The sequence below is a fragment of the Schistocerca serialis genome, chromosome 2, assembly GCF_023864345.2.
Source record: "Schistocerca serialis cubense isolate TAMUIC-IGC-003099 chromosome 2, iqSchSeri2.2, whole genome shotgun sequence".
Lineage (NCBI taxonomy): Eukaryota > Metazoa > Arthropoda > Insecta > Orthoptera > Acrididae > Schistocerca > Schistocerca serialis.
In genome coordinates this window covers 696,208,708-696,221,068 of record NC_064639.1, presented here as the reverse complement: position 1 = coordinate 696,221,068, position 12,361 = coordinate 696,208,708, and positions in this window count along the sequence as shown.

Genomic DNA, 12,361 nt, shown 5'->3' with positions numbered 1-12,361 from the left:
TATCTCCGTAGCGTCGGCATGTCTTGCTGTATATAACGACGGAGCCTCGCATGAGAGCTCTGCTTGGCGGTGTTTACATCGCAATAGCCGACTCTGGCCACATTGCTTTCCAAATATAGTGCGTTTCTCGGACTCTTTTGCGATACGTTTCAACGTTAGTACTAACAAGCGCTATATCACCGTATTCGCCTTTCCAACAGCTATTGAACGCAGTTATGGAAATCATACAGTTCCATTATAAAAACCATAGCTGTTTCAATATCTCGGTTGATACAAGAGTTCAGAGCAGTATCCATACAAAACATTACGTGCCCCTCAGCATACTATCAATTGCGGAAAACATCAAAATCTCTCATTTTCTATTTGCTCATTTTGGTTATTATTGTTTGTACGAAATTCACGATTTCCTCTCCAGTGATCTTCATCCTCAACCCTTTCTAACAAAGCTGAAAAACTTCTATGATTACTTCCTACGTATCTTTTGGAATCTTCAGGGAGTTTTTTTTCCAAAGTTCCCACACTATTTCAGATTTAGTTCGTCTAGTCTTCAAGTGAATTAGTTTTCGGTACCGGGTCTCACAAAATTCTTTCACAGATTGTCTGCCTCTGAGGTCATACAGCCTGCTCAGTATACATTCGCGCCACAAATGGTCTTGTTTCTGTTCTGACCAATATTCTTCAATGAATTTCTGCTTAAATTCTTCAAAAGACATTCGTTCGGTTTCCAAATTAAGCCCCCATCTTTCAGCGTCTCCTGTTAATGCACTAATCATTACGTTAATCTTTTCCTGATCTATCAAGTATTCAGGAAAATTTCTTTCACAATTCTTTGTGAAATCAAGAGGCTGCCACCCCTTGTGTCTTTTTACGGGGTCGAACTTTCTTCGCCCTCTAATAATTTGCTGCAAACTATTCTTTCTGTAACTTGGGTCGGTCGTTCCCTTATTTTTCTTTCCAAGTCGCACATTTTGCCTTGGATTTGAGATGGATGATAGTCGCAATTCTTATCGCATGTAGTTATTTGTTTCCATAGCTCTCTTTTAGTTTCAGTCACCGATTGTCTCACTTGAGCAAACTCGGTGTTGCATTCGGTTAATATTTCGGATGTAATACCGAATACTTTTTCATCAACTTTCATTACGACTAGGGGTTCTGCTCGTTCCTGAATTTTTAGTATTTCAGAATCAAATCATTCGTTGATGTCATTAATCTGTCCTTGGATGTTAGTAGCATTATTGCTAATAGCATCAACTTCAGATTTAAGATTTCTAATCGCATTACTCACAACGCCTACTTTTGCGTCCACCTTTTCGATTTGCTTACTAATTTTTGTTCCTTGCATTTAGATCTGCTTACTAATTTGATTATTAATGTCACTTCCCTGTGCTGCAAGTTGGGCGTCAGCTTTTTGAACAATTCTATCATACCTGGGGACTTTTCACTTTTCGGCTCTACTACATTTTCGCATTTAAATTCTACTTCCTTTTTTTACTTTTAGTGAGTCAAACATGTCCCTTGACTCATTCGCATAGCCACTATCTTCAATTACATTGCCTTCCTTGTCTTATTTGTGCGACATTCATGGCTTGGATTTGTTCATTTACGTTAAACTGAAATTCTATATAGTCTGCACTGCTCCAGCTACGGCCAGCCGGTGCATTTCGCCCACTCCCATCCTGCTTGCCTTGGTTAATTTGCAATTTTCCTTCCATTTTAGTTAGTGTTTTATTTTGATATCTTTCACTTCCAAGCTTAGCTAACCTCTTGTTATTTATTCTTTCCAATGTTTTGCAAGTTCGTGCCTGGACGTTTCGTGCTTACTTTACTTTTTAAATCACGTAATATTTATCTTTTTTCCAGTCTCTTGCTGCAAAGTGAACTAACGTCTTGTCCCACGGCGCCACATATAACCCTATCACTGCACCGTTTTGCTATGTCAGCATATAGATAATACCCAACTTTGGAATTTGAATACGGTATAATGTTACCCTCTGGGAGGATTTTTACAGATTTAACCGTGAAATGCTTAAAGGATTTCTGCTTATCAGACTTGAAATTAAAGTAACATAAAAAAAATAGAGTGTGTCAGATCCAATTTAGATAATGTTTTTAACTAATCAAATTTATTCAAATGAAAAGGAACATGGTCGCCAGTGTAATCAGGCATAGAAACGTGGAACATTTCTTTTAGAGAAAAAGTAAATAGTTTTGGTGGAAAAACACCACCTTTACTCCTATCTTACTGAAGTGAAATGAAACCTGTCACAAGTAGAAAAATTTTATAGTGGATAAAAGCAGTTATTGTGAGATGTTCAAGTTCTCACAAACACAAATGACACTTTAACACTCATCAACAGTAAATACTTTTCCAAACCTGAATTATTTCATTATCACAGCAATTGCAGTTCATTACTAAACTAGAAATGGACATGGGCCTAGTCTTGTTTCATCAGATATTTTCTACACAGCACAAATTCAATTAAAATTCACTTGCATTAACATTCACACATTCCTTAGTAAGCAATGTTGTAACTGTTTCTGTGAATAAGGGCATTCATAGTAGCCTTACCTTCAGTAATAAAAACGGTAAGTAGGGGGCTCCCAATCTGATAACACTTTTTATCACACAATGTGCAAAAAACTCAACATAAACTTTAAAAATAGTTGGTATATTCATTAATCAAGTAACTTTATACATTTTGAACAATTTACAATGGGGGGGGGGGGACGCTTAATCTTGACTGCTATTATAAAGAAAACTGGACACACTTCTCTGAAGCAAATTAAAATCAGTAAACTTTGGTAACACTTTTCATAAATTTGACTCACCTTAATTGTCTTTTCAACAGTTAATGCAGTAGATATTTTTACCAGATATCGTATTTCAAAAATACCTTTGAAAATATTTACTTTAACTGTTGTTGTTGTTGTTGTGGTCTTCAGTCCTGAGACTGGTTTGATGCAGCTCTCCATGCTACTCTATCCTGAGCAAGCTTCTTCATCTCCCAGTACCTACTGCAACCTACATCCTTCTGAATCTGCTTAGTGTGTTGATCTCTTGGTCTTCCTCTACGATTTTTACCCTCCACGTTGCCCTCCAATCCTAAATTTGTGATCCCTTGATGCCTCAAAACATGTCCTACCAACCGATCCCTTCTTCTAGTCAAGTTGTGCCACAAACTTCTCTTCTCCCCAATCCTATTCAATACCTCCTCATTAGTTACGTGATCTACCCACCTTATCTTCAGCATTCTTCTGTAGCACCACATTTCGAAAGCTTCTATTCTCTTCTTGTCCAAACTGGTTATCGTCCATGTTTCACTTCCATACATGGCTACACTCCATACAAATACTTTCAGAAACGATTTCCTGACACTTAAATCTATACTCGATGTTAACAAATTTCTCTTCTTCAGAAACGATTTCTTTGCCATTGCCAGTCTACATTTTATATCCTCTCTACTTCGACCATCATCAGTTATTTTACTCCCTAAATAGCAAAACTCCTTTACTACTTTAAGTGTCTCATTTCCTAATCTAATCCCCTCAGCATCACCCGATTTAATTTGACTACATTCCATTATCCTCGTTTTGCTTTTGTTGATGTTCATCTTATATCCTCCTTTCAAGACACTGTCCATTCCGTTCAACTGCTCTACCAAGTCCTTTGCTGTCTCGGACAGAATTACAATGTCATCGGCGAACCTCAAAGTTTTTACTTCTTCTCCATGAATTTTAATACCTGCTCCGAATTTTTCTTTTGTTTCCTTTACTGCTTGCTCAATATACAGATTGAATAACATCGGGGAGAGGCTACAACCCTGTCTCACTCCTTTCCCAAACACTGCTTCCCTTTCATGCCCCTCGACTCTTATAACTGCCATCTGGTTTCTGTACAAATTGTAAATAGCCTTTCGCTCCCTGTATTTTACCCCTGCCACCTTCAGAATTTGAAAGAGAGTATTCCAGTTAACGTTGTCAAATGCTTTCTCTAAGTCTACAAATGCTAGAAACGTAGGTTTGCCTTTTCTTAATCTTTCTTCTGAGATAAGTCGTAAGGTTAGTATCGCCTCACGTGTTCCAACATTTCTACGGAATCCAAACTGATCTTCCCCGAGGTCAGCTTCTACCAGTTTTTCCATTCGTCTGTAAAGAATTCGTGTTAGTATTTTGCAGCTATGACTTATTAAACTGATAGTTCGGTAATTTTCACATCTGTCAACACCTGCTTTCTTTGGGATTGGAATTATTATATTCTTCTTGAAGTCTGTGGGTATTTCGCCTGTCTCATACATCTTGCTCACCAGATGGTAGAGTTTTGTCATGACTGGCTCTCCCAAGGCCATCAGTAGTTCTAATGGAATGTTGTCTACTCCCGGGGCCTTGTTTCGACTCAGGTCTTTCAGTGCTCTGTCAAACTCTTCACGCAGTATCTTGTATCCCATTTCATCTTCATCTACATCCTCTTCCATTTCCATAATATTGTCCTCAAGTACATCGCCCTTGTATAAACCCTCTATATACTCCTTCCACCTTTCTGCTTTCCCTTCTTTGCTTAGAACAGGGTTGCCATCTGAGCTCTTGATATTCATACAAGTGGTTCTCTTCTCTCCAAAGGTCTCTCTAATTTTCCTGTAGGCAGTATCTATCTTACCCCTAGTGAGACAAGCCTCTATATCGTTACATTTGTCCTCTAGCCATCCCTGCTTAGCCATTTTGCAGTTCCTGTCGATCTCATTTTTGAGTCGTTTGTATTCCTTTTTGCCTGCTTCATTTACTGCATTTTTATATTTTCTCCTTTCATCAATTAAATTCAATATTTCTTCTGTTACCCAAGGATTTCTATTAGCCCTCGTCTTTTTACCTACTTGATCATCTGCTGCCTTCACTACTTCATCCCTCAGAGCTACCCATTCTACTTCTACTGTATTTCTTTCCCACATTCCTGTCAATTGTTCCCTTATGCTCTCCCTGAAACTCTGTACAACCTCTGGTTCTTTCAGTTTATCCAGGTCCCATCTCCTTTAATTCCCACCTTTTTGCAGTTTCTTCAGTTTCAATCTGCAGTTCATAACCAATAGATTGTGGTCAGAATCCACATCTGCCCCTGGAAATGTCTTACAATTTAAAACCTTGTTCCTAAATCTCTGTCTTACCATTATATAATCTATCTGATATCTTTTAGTATCTCCAGGATTCTTCCAGGTATACAACCTTCTTTTATGATTCTCGAACCAAGTGTTAGCTATGATTAAGTTATGCTCTGTGCAAAATTCTACAAGGCGGCTTCCTCTTTCATTTCTTCCCCCCAATCCATATTCACCTACTATGTTTCCTTCTCTCCCTTTCCCTACTGACGAATTCCAGTCACCCATGACTATTAAATTTTCGTCTCCCTTCACTACCTGAATAATTTCTTTTATCTCGTTATACATCTCATCAATTTCTTCATCATCTGCAGAGCTAGTAGGCATGGGCTTTGTGTCTATCTTGGCCACAATAATGCGTTCACTATGCTGTTTGTAGTAGCTAACCCGCACTCCTATTTTCCTATTCGTTATTAAACCTACTCCTGCATTACCCCTATTTGATTTTGTATTTATAACCCTGTAGTCACCTGACCAAAATTCTTGTTCCTCCTGCCACCGAACTTCACTAATTCCCACTATATCTAACTTTAACCTATCCATTTCCCTTTTTAAATTTTCTAACCTACCTGCCCGATTAAGGGATCTGACATTCCACGCTCCGATCCGTAGAACGCCAGTTTTCTTTCTCCTGATAACGACGTCCTCTTGAGTAGTCCCCGCCCGGAGATCCGAATGGGGGACTATTTTACCTCCGGAATATTTTACCCAAGAGGACGCCATCATCATTTAATCATACAGTAAAGCTGCATGTCCTCGGGAAAAACTAACCTCAACATAACTTGTTAACTGTTCGTCATCAGCGCAATCATTTACTTTTATAGCCAAAATTTAAGCAAGTAATCTTTAAAATAACAAAAGCAATTCAATTACTAGGGAGGCTTTCATAAAAGCAACACTTACTTCCTCCCTCAACTTCAACAAAACCTGCAGAATTTTTAGGCAACATTTTGCACTCAATTTCAAGCAAAAGTAATCAAACACTTGTTTTTGATTATCAGTTCTCATACTCAGGGCACTCGGAAATCATTGTTCAATAGGAGAGGCTCCTAAGTGGTATCATGATAGGAAACAACTCAAGGTAGGTACACGAATTTAACATGAGTTACCTTATATTTGCACATACTTAATGTGCTGATCCAATACTTCACAAATGTTCTGACTGCTGTGATTGCTGTGAAGTGATTGCGCAATGTTGGTGGTGAGTACATAACAGCAGGTGGACTTTCCGTTAGAAGTGATGCGTCCAATTACTAGCTGCCGACTGTACGGTTGCCAGTATCCGACTGACTATTGCTCCACCTTTTCCCTTGCACCAACCACATTTTGCGCGCAGTAAACCACTTTCGTTTCAGACGGGAAGCACACCAAGTTTTCATTTATACAATTCAGAAGTCCTAAGTTTGAATCAGCATATACGTAGTTGTATATTCATACCTTTTACAAAATCCTTTTACACATATTAGTAAATCAACAAAAAATTACATACAGTGAAAGTTATCCTCCTCCAAATGATGCAAAGTGTTCTAACGGTGAAGAGAAAACATAGTGCATATCTTACTACATATTTACAGCATATCAAAGATTACATACCAAAGAAAACATACTTTATATGAAGCATAATCAATCAGAAAAAAATATTTACGATCTTAACTATGGTGTTACACGTTGTTTGTTTGTCCTGCCAGAAACAACAATTCCTCTCATCTGGTCATACATTAGAGGTCGTCATTTCAGTTATTAATATCGGCTTACCAAATAAAAATGTATGTGGTTCCAGAAACCTTTCCACGTCTCAGATATCTATGACATATACGCTGAAGCACCAACGACACTAATATACAAATACAGAGATATGTAAATAGACAGAATACGGTGCTGCGGTCCGCAACGTCTATATAACACAACAAGCCTCTCGCGCAGTTGTTAGATCGGTTACTGCTGTTAACAATGGCATGTTATAAAGATGTAAGCCAGTTTGAACGTGCTGTTATAGTCGACCCACGAGCGGTGGGACACAGTGTCTCCATGGCAGCGATGAAGCGGAGGTTTTCCCGTACAACCATTTCACGACTGTACCGTGAATATCAGGAATCCGGTAAAACATCAAATCTCCGACATCGCTCTGACCGGAAAAGGATCCTGCAAGAACTGGACCAATGATGTTACAAGGAAATCGTTCAACGTGACAAAAGTGCAACCCTTCTGCAGATTTCAATGCTGGGCCATCAAAAAGTGTCAGCGTGCGATTCACTCAACGAAACATCATTCGATATGGGCTTTCGGAGCCGTAGGCCCACTCGAGTATCCTTGATGGCTGCACAACACAAACCTTTACGCCTTGCCTGGACCCATAAGACGGACATTGGACTGTTGATTACTGGAAACATGTTGACTGGTCAGACGGGTCTCTTTTCAAATTGTATCGAGCGGATGGACGAGTACGGGTATAGAGACAACCTCATGAATCCATGGACCCTGCGTGTCCGCATGCGTCTGTTCTAGCTGGTGGCGGGTTTGTAATGGTGAGGGAGTGTGCAGTTGGAGTGATACGGGACGGACTTGGACAATTCCAGCACGCAATGCGACATCGTACACATCCAAAGTTGCTTCACAGTGGCTCCAGGAAACACTCTTCTGAGTTTAAATACTTCCGCTGGCCATCAGACTCAATAGACATGAAATTATTGAGCTTATCTGGGATGCCTTGCAACGTGCTGTTCAGAAGAGACTTCCACCCCCTCGTACCCTTACGGATTTATGGACAGCCGTGCGGGATTCGTGGTGTCAGTACTCTCTAGCACTACTTCAGACATTAGTCGAGTCCATGACACGTCGTATTGTGTCACTTCTCCGTACCTTCGGGGGCCCCTACACGATATTAGGCGCCGGCCGAAATGGTCGTGCGGTTAAAGGCGCGGCAGTCTGGAACCGCAAGACCGCTCCAGTCGCGGGTTCGAATCCTGCCTCGGGCATGGATGTTTATGATGTCCTTAGGTTAGTTAGGTTTAACTAGTTCTAAGTTCTAGGGGACTAATGACCTCAGCAGTTGAGTCCCATAGTGCTCAGAACCATTTTTGAACGATATTAGGCAAGTGTACTACTTTCTTTGACTCTTCAGGGTGAATACAAACTGAACAGGTGAATGAAAATTTGTGCCAATTCAGGGATTCGAACCCATGTCTCCTGCTCATTAAGCAGATGCGCTAACCACCACCTCTCCCTGGCGCAGTGGCTTTGCGTAACTGCACGAACTACTCTAGCAGCCCTTCCTCCTCAACCCAAATTCCCATTCACGCCAGAACCCGCTTAGTATTCCCCCTAAACCCGAACAGCGTTGCAAAGGGTCTCCAACTGTATTGAATAGCACCTCAGCATAGAACGAAACGGGAGATCCAGCCTGAAACCAGGGATAGGTGTTTTAATCAAATGGAACTATATATGGTCCCGAGACCTGTTCAAGTCTCAAAGATCTATGGTATTTATACTCTTCAAGTTTACGGGAAGTACCAAGTGGGCTGAGGCTTGAGTGGCAGTTTGGGTTGAGGTGGGAGGCGTGCTAAGGCAGTCCCCGCAGTTGTGCATTTGTGCAAAGCCACTGTACCTGGGTGGCTTAGTAGTTAGTGCATCTGCCCAGTGAGCAGGAGACCTGGGTTCGAATCCTGACCATGGGACAATTTTCATTCGTCGCTTCATTCTGCATGTATATTATTTTCTCATCGCGAACTTTTCTTTACGCTATAAAAAACTGCCAAGATTTTACTTTTTTCTTCCGAGAGCCGTGAACCATTTCTGTCGTTCCACTGTTCGTTTGTTTGATGTCTCCTTTCTTATTTATGTATGAGTGTTGCCAACCTAACATCTGCTCTTTTCTGTTCTCTCTCTCTCTCTCTCTCTCTCTCTCTCTCTCTCTCTCTCTCTCTCTTCTCTGTGAATGTGTGTGATATTTTTTATGGCATTTTTACTGCAGAGACCCTTACATTATGTTAAGAGACTGGGAGAGAGGAGTTGTGGCTAGCTGTAGTGGGGATTGCACAAGATGGATGTGTGTTGAACAGTAATCAGAGAGTGGTAAGGTATTCTTCGTGTTCACACATTTCTATTTTTGGTTTAGAAGTAATTTGTAGTGGTTCAGGGAAGAGTGAGAGGGAAGTGGTTGTGTGAAACTATAGTGATGATATAAAAAGGCTTAGCTGAACAGATGCACGCACACGCATATGCACTAATGCACGCACACAAAATACACACACACACACACACACACACAAATAAAATAAGAGAGAGAGAGAGATGAACAGTCGTTAGGTTGGCAACAGATACACGAATAACAAGACGCACCTAGTGAACTAACAATGGTACGACACAAATCTTTCGCAGGTCTCGGAAGAAAAGTCTGCGGTTCTGTCCACATAAGTAGTGACATTTCACAAGATTTAGCTACCGCAGTATGAGAATTTCGAGAAAAGAAGTTCTCAGTGGGAAAATGTGGCAATGTTTCATAAGTGAAGCTACGTGCGATATCTAACCTATGATCAGATTAGCAGGAACGCAGGTTTCGACAGGACAGTCGAATATCAGTGAACGACACTTTATTCGTGTAAAATTTGACGCCGTGAACTATTTTCTAGCCCACAAGTATCGCATATAAAAATGAAACTCGATTATTCCAGCTTAAATCCACAGAAGAGGCCTTAACATCGAAGGTGAAACGCATCTGGAATTAAAATAAATATACACTATAGGAAGAAAAAATATCTTTGTTACGGAAAATTAATCACCGCGCGGGATTAGCCGAGCGGTCTAGGGCGCTGTAGTCATGGACTGTGCGGCAGGTCCCGGCGGAAGTTCGAGTTCTCCCTCGGGCTTGGGTGTGTGTGTTTGTCCTTAGAATAATTTAGGTTAAGTAGTGTGTACGCTTAGGGACTGATGACCTTAGCAGCTAAGTCCCATAAGATTTCACATACATTTGAACATTACTCTATCATCAAACTTGGACTAACGATGGTCATCAACGTATCCTCGGGATATTACGTAAGAGACGACCGGACGAATCTTTCGGTCTACTACGTATATAGAAACGTACAAACACCGATCTGGATCTAGGCGTCTCTAGCAATCACCATTCGCCAAAAACAAAAACTGTGGTGAGGTCTCTTGCCCATGCAGCTCGCACACTAGAAGAGCCTCATCGAAAAGCTACTACAGCTGCGAATAGTGTTTCAAAGGACTGGGTGCTATGGTCGAAAAGCGGGCTTTGGGACCAAACTCAACTTCTGCGACAAAGTCTAAACCGAGAAAGAAAACTAAAAACGATGGTCCGCCCCCTGATGGTGCAATCTCCGGAACAAATACTAGACTGCTAAAAAAACATAGCCCCAACGCATTTCACACCCTTCAAGAAGGATAAAAGGTCTGTTGTAATGCCAGATTTGACCCACATTTTCTAAAAGCCGCACCATTGTACCGTATCGTAAAAGGGACAGAATACCAAAAGAACAAAGGAGCAGACCATGGAAAATCAAAATCACATCCGATTGATACGACCAAAAACAATGAAGTCATTCAAGCACTACCTGAAGTGATACATGGGCAAAGTAATTAACGAATCTAACGCAAGAAGGATTGCTGTAAACCTCATAACCTGGACGGAGGATTCAGTTTCTTACAATTTACCACTCCTTTCAATAAAATTCTTAATGATACCACACGGAAGGAGAAAAATAGAGAATATGCGTTTTCTATGGAATGGACGAAACGAAAAAAAGCACATCAAAGGTTTTAGCGGGTACCGGGAGCCCATCTCGTGTGAATGTAGGACCGGAACACTTACGGCCTTCAGAGGGAGCTTAAACGCCCCAACACATCAGCCTGTGTCTGGAAGACGTATAGCCTCCTTGTCCATGAGCCCCGAAGTAACACCTGATTTTCAGTGCAGGCACTGCATCAGTCGTCAGCCACCGTACTATAGCGGTCAACCCATAGGATGTCCAAGTTCATAGAAGTAATGTAGTGGCGCTGAGAGTAATCTCGGCGTCACGTTGGAAACTCGGCTACCGTCGCACCATCATCGATCAACTGCAGGAGGCGGCGATGGGTTTTTTGAAGAACCTCCGCCTGTTACTAAACCCAAGATCAGTGTTACCAGAACGTCTGGAGTCTCCCTGTCCAAGATGCGGTCGATCCTGCAACATGCAGCCAAAATCAGGTGAGACACTGTGGATTCAAATATCCAGTTCACACTGTGTGGCGATAATCGTTCACTGCATCTGGCAATACACTTGCCAAGGTATCACCCCGATGGGTGGCTACAGCAAGTCACAATAGCTCCCCCCATCCCAGCCCTCACCCCCATCTACATCTACATCTACATCTATACTCCGCGAGCCACCTTACGGTGTGTGGCGGAGGGTACTTATTGTACCACTATCTGATCCCCCCTTCCCTGTTCCATTCACGAATTGTGCGTGGGAAGAACGACTGCTTGTAAGTCTCCGTATTTGCTCTAATTTCTCGGATCTTTTCGTTGTGATCATTACGCGAGATATATGTGGGCGGTAGTAATATGTTGCCCATCTCTTCCCGGAATGTGCTCTCTCGTAATTTCGATAATAAACCTCTCCGTATTGCGTAACGCCTTTCTTGAAGTGTCCGCCACTGGAGCTTGTTCAGCATCTCCGTAACGCTCTCGCGCTGACTAAATGTCCCCATGACGAATCGCGCTGCTTTTCGCTGGATCATGTCTATCTCTTCTATTAATCCAACCTGGTAAGGGTCCCATACTGATGAGCAATACTCAAGAATCGGACGAACAAGCGTTTTGTAAGCTACTTCTTTCGTCGATGAGTCACATTTTCTTAGAATTCTTCCTATGAATCTCAACCTGGCGCCTGCTTTTCCCACTATTTGTTTTATGTGATCATTCCACTTCAGATCGCTCCGGATAGTAACTCCTAAGTATTTTACGGTCGTTACCGCTTCCAATGATTTACCACCTATGGCATAATCGTACTGGAATGGATTTCTGCCCCTATGTATGCGCATTATATTACATTTATCTACGTTTAGGGAAAGCTGCCAGCTGTCGCACCATGCATTAATCCTCTGCAGGTCCTCCTGGAGTACGTACGAGTCTTCTGATGTTGCTACTTTCTTGTAGACAACCGTGTCATCTGCAAATAGCCTCACGGAGCTACCGATGTTGTCAACTAAGTCAT